Source organism: Coregonus lavaretus, assembly GCF_964263955.1.
Source record: "Coregonus lavaretus genome assembly, chromosome: 7".
NCBI lineage: Eukaryota > Metazoa > Chordata > Actinopteri > Salmoniformes > Salmonidae > Coregonus > Coregonus lavaretus.
In genome coordinates this window covers 48,181,487-48,193,185 of record NC_139994.1, presented here as the reverse complement: position 1 = coordinate 48,193,185, position 11,699 = coordinate 48,181,487, and the positions used below count along the sequence as shown (strand labels likewise).

Genomic DNA, 11,699 nt, shown 5'->3' with positions numbered 1-11,699 from the left:
TCTTCACATTATAGGTGCAGCAATGCGCACATGGCAGATGGCTATAAGCGTGAATGTTCCAAAATGCAATCAATTATCTGGAAAACACTACTCTCAAAAGTGACTGCAAATGCAATTATACATGTAATGCTTTATTATAAAAGTGAATTTCTATGGTGAAAATGATCTGCCCCAAATTTAAAACTCACACACCACCTATGGTGGCTTGCGAAATTATTCACCCCCTTGGCATTTTCTCTATTTTGTTGCCTTACAACCTGGAATTAAAACCTGGATTTTTGGGGGGTTTGTATCATTTGATTTACACAACATGCCTACCACTTTGAAGATACAAAATATGTTTTATTGCGAAACAAACAAGAAATAAGACAAAAAAACAGAAAACTTGAGCGTGCATAACTATTCAACAACACTGGGATTTTTGCCCATTCTTCAAGGCAAAACTGCTCCAGCTCCTTCATGTTGGATGGGTTCCCCTGGTGTACAGCAATCTTTAAGTCATACCACAGATTCTCAATTGGATTGAGGTCTGGCCTTTGACTAGGCCATTCCAAGACATTTAAATGTTTCCCCTTAAACCACTCAAGTGTTGCTTTAGCAGTATGCTTAGGGTCATTGTCCTACTTGAAGGTGAACCTCTGTCCCAGTCTCAAATCTCTGGAAGACTGAAACAGGTTTCCCTCAAGAATTTCCCTGTATTTAGCGCTATCCATCATTCCTTCAATTCTGACCAGTTTCCCAGTCCCTGCCGATGAAAAAAATACCCACAGCATGATGCTGCCACCACCATGCTTCACTGTGGGAATGGTGTTCTCGGGGTGATGAGAGGTGTTGGGTTTGTGCCAGACATAGCGTTTTCCTTGATGGCCAAAAAGCTCAATTTTAGTCTCATCTGACCAGAGTACCTTCTTCCATATGTTTGGGGTGACTCCCACATGGCTTTTGGCGAACACCAAACGTGTTTGCTTATTTTTTTCTTTAAGCAATGGCTTTTTTTCTGGCCACTCTTCCGTAAAGCCCAGCTCTGTGGCGTAAAGTGGTCCTATGGACAGATACTACAATCTCCGCTGTGGAGCTTTGCAGCTCCTTCAGGGTTATCTTTGTTGCCTCTCTGATTAATGCCCTTCTTGCCTGGTCTGTGAGTTTTGGTGGGCGGCCCTCTCTTGGCAGGTCCGTGGGATGTTCAAAGTTTCAGATATTTTTTTATAACCCAACCCTGATCTGTACTTACATTTACATTTTTGTCATTTAGCAGATGCTCTTATCCAGAGCGATAGTGCATACATTATTTTTTTAATTGTTTCATACTGGCCCCCCGTGGGAATCGAACCCACAACCCATGCTCTACCAACTTAGCTACATCCCTGCCGGGCATTCCCTCCCCTACCCTGGACGACGCTGGGCCAATTGTGCGCCGCCCCATGGGTTTCCCGGTCGCGGCCGCCTACGACAGAGCCTGGATTCAAACCAGGATCTCTAGTGGCACAGCTAGCGCTGCGATGCAGTGCCTTAGACCACTGCGCCACTCGGGAGACGAGGCTGTATTAGGCTACTTCTCCACAACTTTGTCCCTGACCTGTTTAGATAACCTGGAGCCAGTGGGTTTGGCGACAAATATGTAGTGAGGGCCAGCCAACGAGAGCGTACAGGTCACAATGGTGGGTAGTATATGGGGCTTTGGTGACAAAACGGATGGCACTGTGATAGACTACATCCAATTTGCTGAGTAGAGTGTTGGAGGCTATTTTGTAAATGACATCGCCGAAGTCAAGGATCGGTAGGATAGTCAGTTTTACGAGGGCATGTTTGGCAGCATGAGTGAAGGAGGCTTTGTTGCGAAATAGGAAGACGATTCTAGATTTAACTTTGGATTGGAGATGCTTAATGTGAGTCTGGAAGGAGAGTTTACGGTCTAACCAGACACCTAGGTATTTGTAGTTTCTAAGTCAGACCCGCCGAGAGTAGTGATTCTAGTCGGGCGGGCGGGTGCAAGCAGCGTTCGATTGAAGAGCATGCATTTAGTTTTACTTGCGTTTAAGAGCAGTTGGAGGCTACGGAAGGAGTGCTGTATGGCATTGAAGCTCGTTTGGAGGTTTGTTAACACAGTGTCCAATGAAGGGCCAGATGTATACAAAATGGTGTCGTCTGCGTAGAGGTGGATCTGAGAGTCACCAGCAGCAAGAGCGACATCATTGATATACACGTATATGCAGGTTGCCATGGATATCACCACCAAGTATTGCCATAAGGAGATGGAGAGCTATGGGTAGTGTGTGGCCTCCCACCCGTCTACATGGCACCGGCACTGTCAAGACCTGAAGATGAAGGTGGCACAGTGTACCTCTTCACACCCTGTGATCCAGAAGATCCGGACAGACTGTTCCAAAGAGTTCACAGAGTTTGAACGCTGCTTACTAGAGAACCAGAACTCACCTACATCCTGTTCAGCACACGTAGCACGCTTCCTCGGCTGTGCCGAGACAGTGGACCTTTCCGGAGTGGCAGTGAACCCAGTTCCTCAGCCCTGTTAGGACCCAGCAGTGACCATCATCCATCCCTCTCAGAGAATATATCTCCTTCCTGCCATACTGATGCCGGACTGCTCTATCAATCATGGATAAATCAATGCCCATGGCATTTTGATAACATCCTGACTTTGTACATGGATAAAGTGGACTCTTGTCGATGGCTACTTTAGGATTTGTCAAGAGAACTCGGAATACTAGACATTTACAAGTTACTGGGACTGATTTCTGCCTGAGACTGTCAAGAATCAAGATGGGTTATGAAAAAAAATGAAAAATTAATCAAATAAATAATAAATAAACAAAAAATACATGTATGCACTCACTAACTGTAAGTCGCTCTGGATAAGAGCGTCTGCTAAATGACTAAAATGTAAATGTAAATGTTAGTCTCCTAGCTGCCCGAATGTATTCCAGGTTACGGTGGTCAGTCAGAATGAGAAAAGGGTGTTGAGCCCCCTCAAGCCAATGCCTCCACACCTTTAGGGCCTGTACAACCGCTAACAGCTCCCTGTCCCCTACGTCATAATTCCTTTCCGCCGGACTGAGCTTTTTCGAATAAAAAGCACAGGGGCGGTGTTTAGGTGGTGTGCCAGACCGTTGTGAAAGAACAGCCCCGATACCGGCTTCAGACGCGTCCACCTCCACTTGGAATGGTAAAGTGGGATCCGGGTGCGCCAGCACTGGAGCCGAGGTAAACAGGTCCTTCAGTTTCCCAAAAGCCCTGTCCGCCTCAGCTGACCACCGCAAGCGCACTGGACCCCCCTTCAGAAGGGACGTTATGGGAGCTGCCACCTGTCCAAAACCCCGGATAAACCTCCGGTAGTAATTCGCAAAACCCAAGAACTGCTGCACCTCTTTAACCGTGGTTGGGGTTTGCCAATTACGCACGGCTGACACACGGTCAACCTCCATCCTCACCCCTGACGCAGACAACTGATAACCCAAAAAGGAGACCGACTCCTGGAAGAACAGACATTTCTCGGCTTTGACATACAGGTCATGCTCCAACAATCTCCTCAATACTCTGCGCACCAGGGCTACATGCTCGACCCGGGTAGAACTGTACACCAGAATATCATCGATGTACACCACTACTCCCTGCGCCTGCATGTCCCGGAAAATCTCATCTACAAAGGATTGGAAGACTGATGGAGCATTCATTAACCCGTATGGCATGACGAGATACTCGTAATGACCGGAGGTAGTACTAAATGCTGTCTTCCATTCATCGCCCTCTCTAATGCGCACCAAGTTATATGCGCTCCTGAGGTCCAATTTTGTGAAGAACCGTGCCCCGTGTAATGACTCCGTCATAGTCGCAATCAGCGGGAGCAGATAACTATATTTCACAGTCACCTGATTTAGACCGCGGTAATCAATACACGGGCGCAAACCTCCATCCTTTTTCTTCACAAAAAAGAAGCTTGAGGACGCGGGTGAAGTGGAGGGCCGTATGTATCCCTGTCTCAGAGACTCGGCAATGTATGTCTCCATTGCCCTCTTCTCCTCCTGTGACAACGGATACACATGGCTCCGCGGGAGCGCAGCTCCTGCCTGGAGGTCTATCGCACAATCCCCCTGTCTATGAGGCGGTAACCGTGCCGCTCTGGTCTTGCTAAACACGAGTGCCAAATCCTCATACTCAGGTGGAATGTGCAGTGCGGGCATCTGGTTCGGACTCTCCACCGAGGTCGCCCCTACGGAAACACCCAGACATAGCCCCTCACACTGAGCAGACCACCCTTTAAGAGCCTTCTCTCGCCACGAAATAGTAGGATCATGGGTAATCAACCAGGGAAGCCCCAGTACCACCGGATACGCAGGAGAGTCGATAAGATAGAGCTGTATCGTATCCTCATGACCCCCCTGCGTCTCCATCCTAAGTGGCGCTGTGACCTCCCTAATCAACCCGGATCCTAACGGACGACTATCTAGGGCATGTACAGGGAAAGGATTGTTAACCGGAAGGAGGGGAATCCCTAACTCTACACAGAATTTGCGATCTACAAAATTCCCAGCTGCGCCTGAATCTACTAGCGCCTTATGCTGGGAACGAGGTGCAACCTGTGGAAAACAAACAGGTATAGTTATGTGTACGACAGATAAGTGGGGCGCCTACTCACCTGGGAGGACTCCCCAATGTGTGGTCTGCCGTCTCCTCCACCAGGAGACCCTCCCCAGCACCTAGCCGCGGTGTGCCCTCCACGGCCACAGTTGGTGCAGGGGACGGCCCCCCTCGGGCTCCTTCTTCTCCCTCCTCTAGCGCCAGCACCTCCGAGCTCCATCGGGCTCGGCTCGGAGGCGCTGGAGGGTGGAATGGGCGACCCCCACCTGGGACGTCCGCGGGTAGCGAGCAGGGTGTCCAGCCGAATGGCCATGTCAACCAACTGGTCAAATGAGAGTGTAGTATCCCTGCACGCCAACTCTCTGCGGACGTCCTCCCGGAGGCTACAGCGGAAGTGGTCTATGAGTGCCCGCTCATTCCACCCTGCATCTGCCGCTAGAGTCCGGAACTCCAGTGCAAATTCCTGAGCGCTCCTCATTCCCTGCCGGAGGTAGAATAGACGCTCCCCCGCCGCCTTCCCCTCTGGTGGATGGTCGAACACTGCACGGAAGCGGCGGGAGAACTCCGCATAGGTGATAGTAGCGGCGTCTATTCTCCTCCATTCGGCGTTGGCCCACTCCAACGCCTTGCCGGTGAGACAGGAGATGAGGGCGGAAATGCTCTCGTGTCCCGAGGGCGCCGGGTGTACGGTGGCAAGGTAGAGTTCCACTTGTAACAGGAACCCCTGACACCCGGCAGCGGTGCCGTCGTACGCCCTCGGGAGCGAGAGCCGAATCCCACTGGGTTCCGGTAGTTGGACGGGCGGGCTGACCGATGGTGATGGTGCGGTAGGTGGGAGTGTGGGTACCCCGCTGGTCTCCCATCGATGGAGGGTGTTCATCACTCGGTCCAGGGCGTGCCCGATTTGGTTGATTCGAACCTCTTGACCACGAAGGCGCTCCTCCATGATCTCGGTGGGTGCGGGTGCTCCTGCTGATTCCATATAGATGGTGTGTAATTCTGTCAGGGTTGAGTGTAGAGGGAACGTGGAATCATACGCAGGACACAGAGATTCGAAAACAGATGTCTTTAGTGAAGTCCGTAATACAAGCCAACACGGCAACAGGTCATAGGCGAAAACAAACGCACACCGGACTGTCCAAAGTAAGTACGCACAACATGCAGGACTCTCTAAGCAAAACGAATACTGAGAGCACAAAACAGAGGACCAACAACAACACGTGACATCGAACAATTACACACAACACCTGACCAAACACAAGAGAACTAAATAGGGTGCCTAATGAACACTTAACAATCAACAGGTGTAACAAACAGACAAAACCAATCAAACATGAAACATCGAACGGTGGCAGCTAGTACTCCGGAGACGACGACCGCCGAAGCCTGCCCGAACAAGGAGAAGGAGCCGCCTCGGTCGAAACCGTGACATTTGTAATGCAACAAAATAGGAAAACGCCAAGGGGGATGAATCCTTTTGCAAGGCACTGTATGCCAGTTAGGCTCTACACCGGTTGTAAAGTGGATTAATGTGCTATTTGGCCACTTTATGAAAACATATAGGCCTATGGGCTAGGCTACATGAAAAACATTATATGTCATCTATGTACTTAAACAGCGAATGGAGGACGCTTTTCCTGTGGTTCATTTTCATGCTAGCCAGGTAGGCTATATTCCAGTTGTAAAGCAAAGCAATGTGCTTGATATTAGGAAAGTTAATAAATAAATATAGTAGGACTAGCCCATAGAAAGCTGATGGGATCCTCCTCTTTTTAATAGAGGCCATCAAAACTCTGTTTTTTCACACAATTGCGTAGCCTATAGAATGTTGCGCAACATGAGCTCACGGGCTCTCATAAAGTGTTTGATTTGATTTTCGAAAACATTTGCATTGATGTCAGAGTGATTATAGGGACAATAGAGTGCTGAGTACCAGGCAGTTAGCAAGTTTGGTAGGCTGCTAATGACCTTCAGCACATCAGAGCTTGGAGAAGCTTAGTTACCATGACTAAACGGTCCCGTGGAATTTGACTGCGGGTCATGACTCGTGACCGCCGGTGTGACGGTAATAAAGACACCGTAACAGCCCTAATCTCAGCTCCATGGCAATGTGAATCCATGTCACCCATAAATCATCCTCCTATGTGTGTGCGTGCATCCAGGCTCTGTCGCAGCCGGCCGCAACCGGGAGACTCATGGGCGGCGCACAATTGGCCCAGCGTCGTCCAGGGTAGGGGAGGGAATGGCCGGCAGGGATGTAGCTCAGTTGATAGAGCATGGCGTTTGCAACGCCAGGGTTGTGGGTTCGTTTCCCACAGGGGGCCAGTATAAAAAAAAAAAAAATAATAATAATATGTAAGTCGCTCTGGATAAGAGCGTCTGCTAAATGACTAAAATGTAAATGTAATGTGTGTGTGTGTGTATATATCCACTCATGGTAGCACTTTATTTTACAGAAATGACCTAGTACTTACTTGGAAACTACATGGTAACATGGTAATTACAAAGTAATAGCCTATGAATTACTTATTTTTTTCTTTGGGACTTGTTACAACAAGCACCATTTGGTTCCAGGTAGTTACTGTTAATTGTGTACAAATAATTTGAGTAAGTACCAGAAAGTACTCATTGATACCTTATAATTGAACAGGTAAACACCAATGAATTACTTCACCATAAAATAAACTACTAGCCCACTCATATTACCCAACCAGTCTCCTTCAACTCCGTCCCCGTCTGTTTCTCTGACTATCAAGGTTGGGGTCAATTAATTTAAATTTAGTCAATTCAGGAAGTAAACTACCACGACAAACAGTGACCCTAGGACTGACCAAGACAGGCAGCACAAACACTCATCTGAGACCAGGCTAGTGTGCTTGCCTTTAGTCAACCAGTCTCCCTTCTTCTCAGTCTGTTCTCTCTGTTGATTGTTGTGCCAGGGATGTCTGGTTGGCGGTCGCTGACTGTGCCACTTTGTGCCTGCCTAGATGCCAGCTTCCTCTGCCACCATTCTGGCTCTACTCTGAGACAGTGATTAGCCATTACGGGTCTGAGACAGTGATCAGCTGTCTGTGCCACTGTGTGCCAGTCGGCTCCAGCAGACAGACAGTTTCCTCTGTAACCTCATGATCCTGAGACGGTGGTGATGAAGATGGTGTACCACGGTGTGTGATGTCACCAAGTCTAGGTCAGTAAGTCTCTCACTGGCTGACTGGCATTGTTTGTCTGTCTTCCTTCTCATTCTCAATTCACAAAGCACACATGCATGCACCCACGCACGCACACACAGGCACAAACACACACACAAACACTTCTGATCATTGATGTTTGTCAGCTTTTCACTTACCTGAAATATTTGCTCAAATAAATCTCAATGAATTGCATTTAATGGCTTAATTTGTTAATAGTTTGGTAGAGATAAATAAAAGGTAAGCATTGCAACATTAAAATATAAATAGGTCAATATAATTTCAGTTCCAAATCATTCTGAGTAATTGAACTCAACATTGAATACATTTTTATTAAACTATTATCATATTAAATCAAATCAAATGTACTCATCACATACACAGTTTACAGCAGGTATAAAAGGTTCAGCAAAATGCTTATGTGCTAGCGCCCTCAACAATGAAGTGCAATAATCAATAATCAACAATAACAATGAAAAGAGTTGAGTCAAAAATAACATGTAGTAGAAGCAATATACAAATATAAAGTGGGTAGTGGAATCAATAGTATATATTAGAACAGTAGTGTTGATTGTGAGTGTGTGTGCCATTTGTCAGCTCTGAGTGCTCTTGTGTGTGTGTGTTTATGGATGTCTGTGTGTGTGTGTGTGTTTGTGTGTACGTTTGTGTGTAAGGGTTGGATGTGTGGGTAGTCAGTGCAGATACTTTCTAAGGTGCATATAGTCTCAACCAATTAAAATAGTCTCTGAGGTGCCGGTATAATTACATTGAAAAGTAATAGAATTGAACACAACACCAAATTTAATTTGAGGTGTATGATGCACTTTTTTGGGGGGGACACTGATGGCCAAATGTATATATTTCCATGAATTCATCATAACTAATATAGTTAATTAAATGTGTAAAACAAACAATAGCTTCTATATTTATTTCTAGGTCTGTGGCCTCTCAGTTCCAATGTTGGCTTGCTGTTGGTTGGTTGGTTGGGGACTCTACATGGAGAAATGCAGAGAATGCAACTGGTGGCAGAACAAAGAGTTAGAGCGCCACCTACAGGCCTCCAAGCTGTAGAACCTCACTCTCTCTCTACTCTAGTCTAGTAGTAGACAGTGGACAGTGAATACACAGTGACATGTCCGTCAGCAGACATGTCAGTTCTGGAACAGTTCTTGAATTCCATACTCTTCAGATTGTTTATTTCTTATTTGTTTGTTTGTATTTATTTATGTATGTATGTATCTATGTATGTACAGTGAGCTCCAAAAGTATTGGGACAGTGACATATTTGTTGTTGTTTTGTCTCTGTACTCCAGCACTTTGTATTTGAAATGATACAGAGAAAGTTACAGATGCACAAATATCATACCCCACAAAATGCTAACCTCCCCTGTTATTGTAATGGTGAGAGGTTAGGGTCTTGGGGTTATGATATTTGTGCATCTGTAACTTTCTCCCTCATCATTATTCAGGATTCATTCAGGACTATCCATAATCATCGTAGAATCCACATTAATGTACAAGTGTTTAAAAACATGATATTCTTATTTACAATAAAAGTGACTACAGAACGACATAATACATTATTTACCATTCATTTCTATTGGGCACAAAATAATCTGAAACACAACCAAAACAAACAGCAAATGCATCCAACAAGTTTGTAAAGTCATAAACTTGAGGTAATCATTGCGTGCTAGGAATATGGGGCCAAACACTAAACTTTTGACTATTTTAATACACATACAAGTGAATTTGTCCCAATACTTTTGGTCCCAATACCCTCAAATTAAAGCTGGCAATCTGCAGTTTAAACTCATAGTGATTGTTTTATTTCAAATCCAAAGTTCTGGAGTAGAGAGACAAAACAACAACAAAATTGTCACTGTCCCAATACTGTACTTTTGGAGCTCACTGCATGTGTGTGTGTATGAGATGTGCATGTATTACAATGGCTCAATATCATATTTACATTGACATTTAGTCATATATCATGACTACATCAAATAATTTGGTCCTGACACATAGTAATCCAAATCGCATCGAAATGGTTTACAAAATGGTTGGAGGTCGAAATGGAAGTGATATGGCTCTCCGTTCGGTTCCAAAATATAAAGCATGTTTTTGTTTGGACAAAAAAACTAAACAATGCAGAAACAGATATAGAAAAATGGAGGGCCTCGCAGCATCGTTCTGGTTTGGTTTTGTTTTCACAGCACAGTGGAGTCACCGAAGGTTCACAAGTATCTGTGAGACTGCTCTGTCACATTTCATTGTCTCTCTCTCTCTTTCGCTCTCTCTTTTGCTCTCTCTACTGTACTCCCCCAGTAACATCAGGCTTTCTCTCTCTCTCTCTCTCTCTCTCTCTCTCTGAATTGTTAGATACTACTGCACTGTTGGAGCTATGAACACAAGCATTTCGCTACACCTGCAATAACATCTGCTAAATATGTGTATGTGACCAATAACATTTTATTTTATTTTATTTATTCGCTCTCTCTCTTTCTCTTCCCTCTCCTATCCTCTTTTGCTCTCTCCCTCTCTCCTCACTCCCTCCCTCCCTCCCTCCCTCCCTCCCTTTCTCCCTCTTTCTCTTTCTCTTTCCTCTCTCTCCCTCTCTCCCTCCCTCTCTCTCTACTGTACTTCCCAGCACCATCAGGCATTATAAAAGCTGTTATACAGTATCATCCTCCCATTCACTTCGTCTGAAATAGTTTATCCTGTCCTTGTCTCATCCTCTTCTCTTCTCTGCCGTCCCTAAAACACTCACTCTTTCAACAAACCCTCCTTTCTCTTTACAAACTTCCCCTCGCAACTCTTCAGACCTCTCTCCTGTGCTATCTTTAGCTTTAACTGAGTCATCCCCTCCTTGCCTCCTCCAAGCCGCTCTCCCCCCTCCTCCTCTTACCCCAGCCAGTTGTCTTGTGTCCTGTCTGCCCTGGGGGGTCGTGACCCCTTTGACCACTGGGTGACTTCTGCAGGGTAGCTTCTCAGTCATCTGCAGCTGTGGTCCTGCCAAAAGCTGGATAATCCTATAACACTGTCATCACTGTTGAGAGAGGCAGGGTGGGTCAGGGCAAGGCATGGCAGGGGAGGTGAAGTGTGTGTATTTGTGTGTGTGTGTGTGTGTGTGTGTGTGTATGTGTGTGTGTGTGTGTGTGTGTGTGTGTGTGTGTGTGTGTGTGTGTGTGTGTGTGTGTGTGTGTGTGTGTGTGTGTGTGTGTGTGTGTGTGTGTGTGTGTGTGTGTGTGTGTGTGTGTGTGTGTGTGTGTGTGTGTGTGTGTGTGTGTGTGTGTGTGTTTGTGTGTTTATTCATGTCCACGTGTGTGTGTATGTGTTAATGATTATTTGTCAACAGACTGACTTTATACTAGCTGACAGAAAGTGAGTGAGTGCTATGTATTACATTGTATTCGGAAAGTATTCAGACCCCTTGACTTTTTCCACATTTTCTTAGGTTACAGCCTTATTCTAAAATGGATTAAATTGTTTTTTTTCCCCCCTCATCAATCTACACATAATACCCCAAAATGACAAAGCAAAAACACGTTTTTAGACATTTTTGATACACAAATTAAATTAAAAAAGGAAATATGACATTTACATAAGTATTAAGACCCTTTACTCAGTACTTTGTTGAAGCAGTGATTACAGCCTCGAAGTCTTCTTGGATATGACGCTACAAGCTTTGCACACCTGTATTTAGGGAGTTTCTCCCATTCTTCTTTGCAGATCCTCTCAAGCTCTGTCAGGTTGGGTGTTGCTGCACAGCTATTTTCAGGTCTCTCCAGAGATGTTCGATCGGGTTCAAGTCCTGGCTCTGGCTAGGCCACTCAAGGACATTCAGAGACTTGTCCCGGAGCCACTCCTGTGTTGTCTTGGCTGTGTGCTTAGTGTCGTTGTCCTGTTCGAAGGTGAACC

At 45.9% G+C, this 11,699-nt stretch overlaps 1 pseudogene across 1 annotated transcript in view; it reads left to right on the top strand.

The window, feature by feature from the left end:
• The first annotated feature begins 2,321 nt into the window (after positions 1 to 2,321).
• Positions 2,322 to 11,699, top strand: part of LOC311132547 (shootin-1-like) — a 29,953-nt pseudogene continuing 20,575 nt past the window's right edge. The window contains exon 1 of the transcript in view: positions 2,322 to 2,504. The product of the transcript in view is annotated as a shootin-1-like (transcript). The remainder of the gene's footprint in view (positions 2,505 to 11,699) is intronic.